Here is a 7,551-nt window from a genome sequence, read left to right as displayed (position 1 = left end):
GGTCTGTTTTCTTGAATGAATTTATATTATATTATTATAAAAATGAAAATGTAGAAAAAATAACCGAACTATTTTATCTTGTATTGCATGCTTGTATTGTTGTTTATTTGCTTGAATTTGTTCTCATCATTTGTCTAATTTATACTTATACACTTATACTGTATATTTGTAAATAGTTTGCACTACCTTTAAGATTTCTTGCACTGAAAAGAAGAAGATCTCGTTATACACTGTATAATGACAATAAAGCATATTCTATTCTGTTCTATTCTATTCTATTCTATTCTAATTTGACATGTCTTTTATTGTACAGCACTTTGCCATTCTGTTTTGGAAAGGTGCTATACAAATAAATAATAATAATAGTATTATATTTATAATAATAATAATAATAATAATAATAATAATAATAATAATAATAATAATAATAATAATAATAATAATAACAACAACAACAACAATGGGCGTACAATGGCCAACTAAATCGATACAACCTGGCGCCTACATTACCCACAATGCAACTCCATCCCTCAGGTGCTGAGATTGCGTCATTAATCCCTAACCAGGAGCAGCTGCGTAGGAAAAAAACTTTTCCCAGTTTCGAAAGATTTTAGCCAAACGCGTCGAAGAAACTGGATAAGGTGAAAGAGACAGGTGTATGCTGGTGTATTTAAAATAACAAGTTCAACAGCATCAGCGGAAATTAAGGCAGACTGCCAAAATTTGCCCCAAAAGTTAGTGAAATGTTTAACACACGCTTATGTCCGTTAGCTACGTCCGTTATAGCTAGGTGTGTGCGTGTGTGCGCGCTCGCGTGTGTTAGCGCCGTCCGTTAGTGTGTGTACGTGCGTGCGTGCGTGCATGCATGCGTGCGTGAGCTAGGTCCGTTAGCTTCGTCCGTTGACTAGGTCTGTTAGCTAGGTCTGTTAGCTTGGTCTGTTAGCTAGGTGTGTTAGCTTGGTCTGTTTGATAAATTACATCTCTCGTTTTTCTGCTGTTCGCTGCTGAGAGGAAACTGATGACCAAAGTGGGCCAGACAAACAACACATTGAAAGGTAAGAGTGTAACCTAGTTACAAAATGTAACTAATTCTATTTTCCAAGCAGAACTTTCTGGGAAAGCTGTTGTTCTGATGACGGAGAAAGACTTAGTGGACCAAATCTCTTGGGTGTATTTATTACACTGACATGGGAAGTAAATAGCACTATATGGGTCACTTTTGCCATATTTTTCTTCTTTACTGGTGTAATGTATGATGTCTTTTGTGGTTAAAACAAAAGTCAGGATAAATCCAGAGCAGAGAAAGTGTTCCTCCAAGGTTCAAGTGAGCAGAAGGACTGGTCAGATGGTCCAATGAAAAAATGAGTCCCTCAGTTCACATGTGGTATCATTCAGCTGGGACAGAACAGCTAACACCAGGTGAGGCTTTAAATCCATTTTTTTTTATACATGTGTGTTGTGTACTGTTGTACTGTTATACTGTGCTACTGCTGTTTCATGCAGTGTTATAGTGGTAGAAACATAATGTGGTATTTCTAATGGCAATTAGAGAAGTCAACAAAAGTTTCCAAAGAATCATTAAGCTCACCTATACATTTCTACATCAATAATGAAGAAATTTTCATTCTTCTACTGCACAGATGTCGACTCTAGCCCAGGAAGAGGATTCCATCCCAGAAAGAAGTCTCCAATTCAGGATGAGGAATGCAGTTCAACAGACCAGTCCAGTACAGGAATAATAAAGTTAGTTTTGGACGTTCTGTTGTTGAAATTCTCCAATTCTCAGTTCTTACATTTCCAGCATTTCCATGTTTTTGTACATTTCCACTTTTAATCAAGTATCTAATTATTTCCAGTGATTGGATTTCATAGTTTTGTATATAAAAACTATTTAAAAACATCTTATGTGAAAACACTGTCTACAGTGATGTTTCTGCAAATATTTTTGAACTGAATCAACTTTAGTAGGACGCCTTTGTCGGCAAGTCTCAGAGGGCAAATGAAAAGCAATATTAGACATGTACACAATACATTGTTTTGATCAGCAACTCCTTCCTTTATTTTTTTTGTTCTTTTATATGTATTGCTAGAGGTACAGTAAGTTTATCTCAAACAATAAGTCATTTTAAAATGATTAAAGTATGCATGGAAGACTAAACATAATTCCAGCAAATGACACTTTACATTGTCTGAGTAACTTAAAGTGGAAGGATTTGTATGTTCAGAAATGTAGTGTTGTTTACAAAATGAAAAATGCAAGCAAAATGTATCTGTATATATATCTAAGTGTATGAGTGTGTCTATGAATATATAATGTAAAATGTTTAAGTTGAATGAGGTGAGAAAGTAAATTAAATTTTTGTGACAAGAACAGTGTTTATTTACTGTAAAAAAAACTTACTGTAAAACAAATTACAGCAACTTACTTGCCAATTGCTGCCAGCTAGTTACTGTACATTTTATGTTAAGCTTTTTACAGTATATTTAATTCTTTTACTGTCTTTGACCATAAATTACACAATTTTTCACTCATTAAAACAAGAGTTTATTTTCCTATTTTACAGACACTCGTATTGTTGGCTAAAGGAAGAATTGCAGATCTGGAGCAAGCAGCAAGTGATTGGTAAGCTCATTTATTTTTAATTTTGCTCTTGCAGTGTTTAGTGGCAGCAGTGTTAAACTGCTTGAAACAAGGGAACCATGATGTTGAATATTTTCCAACTCATTTTGGCTGATTTCTAATACATCCACAGATTTCTTTCCACTAATTACAAAGAACATTAAGTCTCTCCTGTGGAGGAATGAGCATGTTGTTTCTCCTATTCTTACCGTGCTGGCCCACTGGCAGCTGCAAATATTAAATATACACATTCACTGGACAAAACAAGTAATCTACTTAAACTGACATTTCACCATATCATCTTTATATTTGGCAACAGAACTGTAAACTTTTAACTGGGAGGTGTTTTAATTTTAAAGCCTTCTCTGGAGCCACAGAAACCTTTAAGTGACTTATTCAGAATATACAATAGTGGAACACTGTAAAAAATGTTTGTACATTTTACGTAGAAAAAATATCAAGCCATGACGGTAAAAATCTGTAAACTCTAAAACAGTTTGATGCAGGTTATATACCACTGAGTCACCATAAATAGGTTAATCAGGATAAATGTGTGTTTTTTAGGTTTTTTCCCTAGAAAAAATACATTTACCGACTCTTGCACAGTTTTTAATGGAAAAATGACATGTATAACAATACTGTAATTTTTGCATTTAATTCTTGAAAAGTATACAATTTTTCACAGTTAAATGTACATATTGTTGTACGGGTCCTGCAAACATGCTGCAGTATTTCTAACAAGTAACATGGCAATTTCTGCATTTATTACATGAAAAAAATACAGTTTGTACCGGTCAAATTGATGTACTTTTGTGTTAATAATGGACATTTGCTTTAATATTTGGACCATTTGCAGTTTTTGCTAAAAAAAAAAAATACATATATTTAATGTTAAATACACTAACTGTTGTGCTGATAATGAAAACATGCTGTAATATTTATAATAAATTACACAAACTTTATTTTATAAAATATTTTAATGTAAATTTTTAATTTTTTAAAGGTTAAAACTTTTTATTTTGGAGTAAAATATGGAATGAAGCACATTTTTTAACCATAAAATCAACAATATCAATACATTTCTTTGCCGTAAATGTATAAAATGTTTTACTGTAATTTTACGGTAGCATTCTGGCCACCACAGCTGCTGAAATTTTACCTTAAAAACATTTTTTTTTACAGTGTATTACTCCCAAGACTGCTGAACTGACTCCTAAAATCAGCACACTTAGGTATAGAGCTACAGCAAGGCCATTAGCCTAGTTTAACCTAAGCACTTGAAGCAAGGGAGGCAATTCCATTTTACAATTTTACTAACTTGTAACTTTCTTTATTCTCATATTTCATCAAAAATCATCATTGTATCTATTCTATAGTGTTCATAACTACTGATTATTGCTGCTCTGCATGTGAATTTGTAACAGAAATTGCTTGTGGTTAGTATTGCTTGGCTATGTTTGGTTGCATTGTGCTGCTTGTATGTTTGTATATGCAGAAGTTGTTCGTTGTAATTATCTCATTAAAGTTTTACTGCCAACAGTGGCTTTGCGTGGCTTTTTTTCTGTCTTGATAACATAAGTTTCCTGTTGTTAGAGTTTCTAATGGCATCTTATTCTCTCTGTATGGTTTGTGACAATAATGGTTTGCAAAGCATCTTGCGGTTGAAAATTAGCCAGTTGACTAAATACTGATGTATTTCCATGAATGTCAATCAGCAGTTTGAGAAAATCTGAAACTATAAATATTTTTAAATTTTGCTGTTGGCTTTAATGAATGATACTAAATACAGCAGATTCATTTTTAGCCATTCAAGCCAAACCAATTCATCCACCATCCATATTTGTGTATTAATTTTAGCAATATATTTACTTTATTTCATGGTAGTAAAGTGTTGTCCAACAAATCTTTAATTCTCTAAGCTTAGGCTGTTAGTAACCCACCTGACTCTGGATAGCAAGATGAAACTTCAAACTTTGCAGGTTTTTTATAAATGATAAATTAACGTCATTGGCTACAATGCTCAGATGGTTATTTTCTTGTTAACGGTCTAGCTTTTCAAAAACATCTATTTTTGCATTCGCATACTTTCACACTGTCTCTCTCCTTGTCAAGCTAACATGCAGCATGCAAAATCTAGAGATTAACAATATCAGTGTGGAAAAAGTGAAATACTCTTCTATCTTTGCTGGAATTTGCACAAATGCCCCAGTACTAGCAGGAGAACACTCATGATATTAAAACCAACACAGTCTGTATTAGATAAAAAATATTAAAGCAAAGCAGATAACACTGATGTTTGTGTATTGGCATTTCATGATTGAACCATGTGGCCTTTCACAAAATCAATACTTTTCAGGCTTCATTTCTCTTCATTCACTTCCACTTCTTTTCTTGATGCTTGACTTTAAGTGAGAATTATTTGCAGTTAGTGGAATCCATAATTAAATCCACTGGAAGATGAACTAGGTCAGCTGCAAAATGGGTTTGTGGGTAGGGGAAGCGAATCTGTTTCACTTCAAAATAACAATGGTAATTTTTGGCATTTACCAACTGGAAATGACTGGAAAAAAAAATTAAAAACTAAGACATAAAAGAAAGACAGAAGAATCTGCATATACAGCGTCTAAAAATTCTAAATTGAAAAGACACTGTGTACTAATAGGCATGCAGTGCCAAAAAAAAAGGCTAAAGCTGTTGTGTTTAAAAAAAATATAAGTACACTTGATCTCTTTCAATGCCACTGCTAACCCCATTGAGGCAGAGAGGCAGCACAGCTCCAATGTTAAAAGAGGCTAATTACTCCCAGTATCTCCCACACTCCAGGGAGGCGAGGTCATGCAGAGGACAGGCATGTGAAACATTCCTGCAGCCTGCTGCTGCTGCTGGACTTTCCTTCCAGCTCAGCCTTCCCCTGTCCTCGGTTCTCTTTCATTATCCATCCTCCCCAGGCTCCTTGTCCTGCATCTCTATCATGTGTCCCATTTAGCTTCACTTACTTCTTTTTCTTGCCCTCCATCTTGATCACTCTCCCCAATATTGATTCTGTCATTTATTTACTTTTTGGCCTGACTGAGTCACTTTTCTTCTTTGTGTGTGTGTGTGCACCACAGAAGGTCAAGGTATAGTAATTTTTTAACATTAAATTCATAGACTAAGAGTCCACAGACATGTTGTGGCTATTTTTAGGCAAAGAGGTACTTTTAAGCATATGTTTTCAGCATGATATCTTTCTTGCAGTCAGAAAAAGAATATGGAAATGTTAGAGGTGAGTATGTGATTCTAACCCAGTGTATGTTTTGTAAAATTCAGTGATTATGTCCTCATAGTCTGCCCTCTGTCTGCTCTGTGTGTGCTAGAAAAATCTGGTGTTCCTAAATGGGAAACAAACACAATAGCTTGAATTTGAGCATGCTTGTGCACAGGACAGTGGGAAAGTGAGTGGGAGGAAGTTGGATAGAAAGGGAGCAGTGGGAGCGAAAGGGACAGTAAATGTGGCACATGCAAACTATATACTACTACTATTGAAATATGCTAACTAGCTAATGTCAGTAATTTGTCTGTAAGGAGATATAATGTTTACTGTGTTCACTAGGGATCACGTTTTCTCCTCTGATCCAAATCAAGTCATTTATTAAGTCCCAATCCATTGCCATTTTCTGAGATAATACACTAATACTTGAAGTTATTAAAAGTTATTAAAATCGATCCACTGTATATGCTTGACAACTGAATAGCTCGAGTAAGGTCACGAAGGTGACCATGAACCTTGTTGTAAAGCTCCAGTAGAACACTTGCCTTAAATGTGGCCACGAGAATGTAGAGTGTACCTTCTCCACAAGCTCCAAATGATGTCGAAATACCTTATTCTCTACATGCCCATCTGAAAATACATTGTAGATTAACAGTAGTACCTGGTTGTGACACCAGGTGAACCTCTGACTGGAGGAAGCAGTCACTCGGACTACAGGCAGTTCTGTGTTGGCCAGCAGAGAGCACTGTAGGGGTTTAACTACCGACAGGCCACCATCACAAAGACTTCTTCTGTAATGTTTAACAGCCTATAGACAGAGCTCATGTGTTTACGACAAGCTGGGATTGACTAAGACAGCTTGCCATATGTACTAGAGCTACTTTTACAGCCCATGTCATGTGTCTGTTGACTAAAATGGCAACATCAGCACATTAGAAATGTCCACTGACCTTAAGATTTGTTATTGGATAATCTGTTATTAATTAAAATTACTGCTTATTATTGATTTAGAAAAATATCTAAAATTTGCCAAAAATTATGCTCTTGCTTCAATACACCTGTGTGACAGCAGAGCAGACATAAACAAAGACTTGGGCATAAGTATGAATTGATACCAAACCATGCCATGCCATTCCATTCCATGCCATGCCATGCCATGCCATGCATGTATTTTATACAGTTGTTATGAAGTATGTTAACAAGTTTGGATATTTGCAAATAGAAAGGCAGAAAATGCAAAATGTGAGATGGCGGTGGCACCAGATAAATTGCGAGAGACAGGCAGGCGGCATGAAGGACAAAGTTTAATTATTGCACTGGAACCTGAAATGAGCAAAAAATTGCAATGTCTAACCAATGACAGTTAAGATCTTTTGTAAACTGAGTGTAAATCCCTGTCGGTCTAAAATACTCAATGTTGCATTATCTAGGCAATTTTTTAACTTATTGTTAAATGAGTGTAGCATTTTCATGATGTAGTTGGTTGTCATAGAGCCAGTTGTGGCTGGCAGCTCAAGAATACAAATGTTGCAGTAAAGCAAATGTCCCTACATGTTACAGTATGTGAGTTACTACATTTCAAAGTCTGCTTGGATTGACAGCACAAGTGGTAGATTTGGGAGGTTATGCTTATGCCGAGTTCGGGACTATTTCTCACACAGTGGATGAGACTCATTTTGTG

At 35.3% G+C, this 7,551-nt stretch overlaps 1 long non-coding RNA gene across 3 annotated transcripts; it reads left to right on the top strand.

Annotated features, from left to right (window-relative positions):
- The first annotated feature begins 562 nt into the window (after positions 1 to 562).
- On the top strand, positions 563 to 4,156 carry LOC111582294 (uncharacterized). Of its 3 annotated transcripts, XR_008602814.1 has the most exons (6): positions 563 to 734; positions 1,012 to 1,055; positions 1,281 to 1,419; positions 1,641 to 1,743; positions 2,565 to 2,623; positions 3,803 to 4,156. It is a non-coding gene; the product is annotated as an uncharacterized LOC111582294 (long non-coding RNA). The 3 variants fall into 3 exon arrangements; XR_008602815.1 differs by lacking the exon at positions 1,012 to 1,055 and having other exon boundaries at positions 1,107 to 1,419; XR_002747315.3 differs by having other exon boundaries at positions 563 to 1,055.
- Positions 4,157 to 7,551: the final 3,395 nt, after the last annotated feature.

The sequence above is a fragment of the Amphiprion ocellaris genome, chromosome 9, assembly GCF_022539595.1.
Source record: "Amphiprion ocellaris isolate individual 3 ecotype Okinawa chromosome 9, ASM2253959v1, whole genome shotgun sequence".
In the NCBI taxonomy this organism is placed as follows: domain Eukaryota; kingdom Metazoa; phylum Chordata; class Actinopteri; family Pomacentridae; genus Amphiprion; species Amphiprion ocellaris.
Note: the sequence above shows the minus strand (reverse complement) of the source record. Positions and strands in the feature narration are given on the sequence as shown.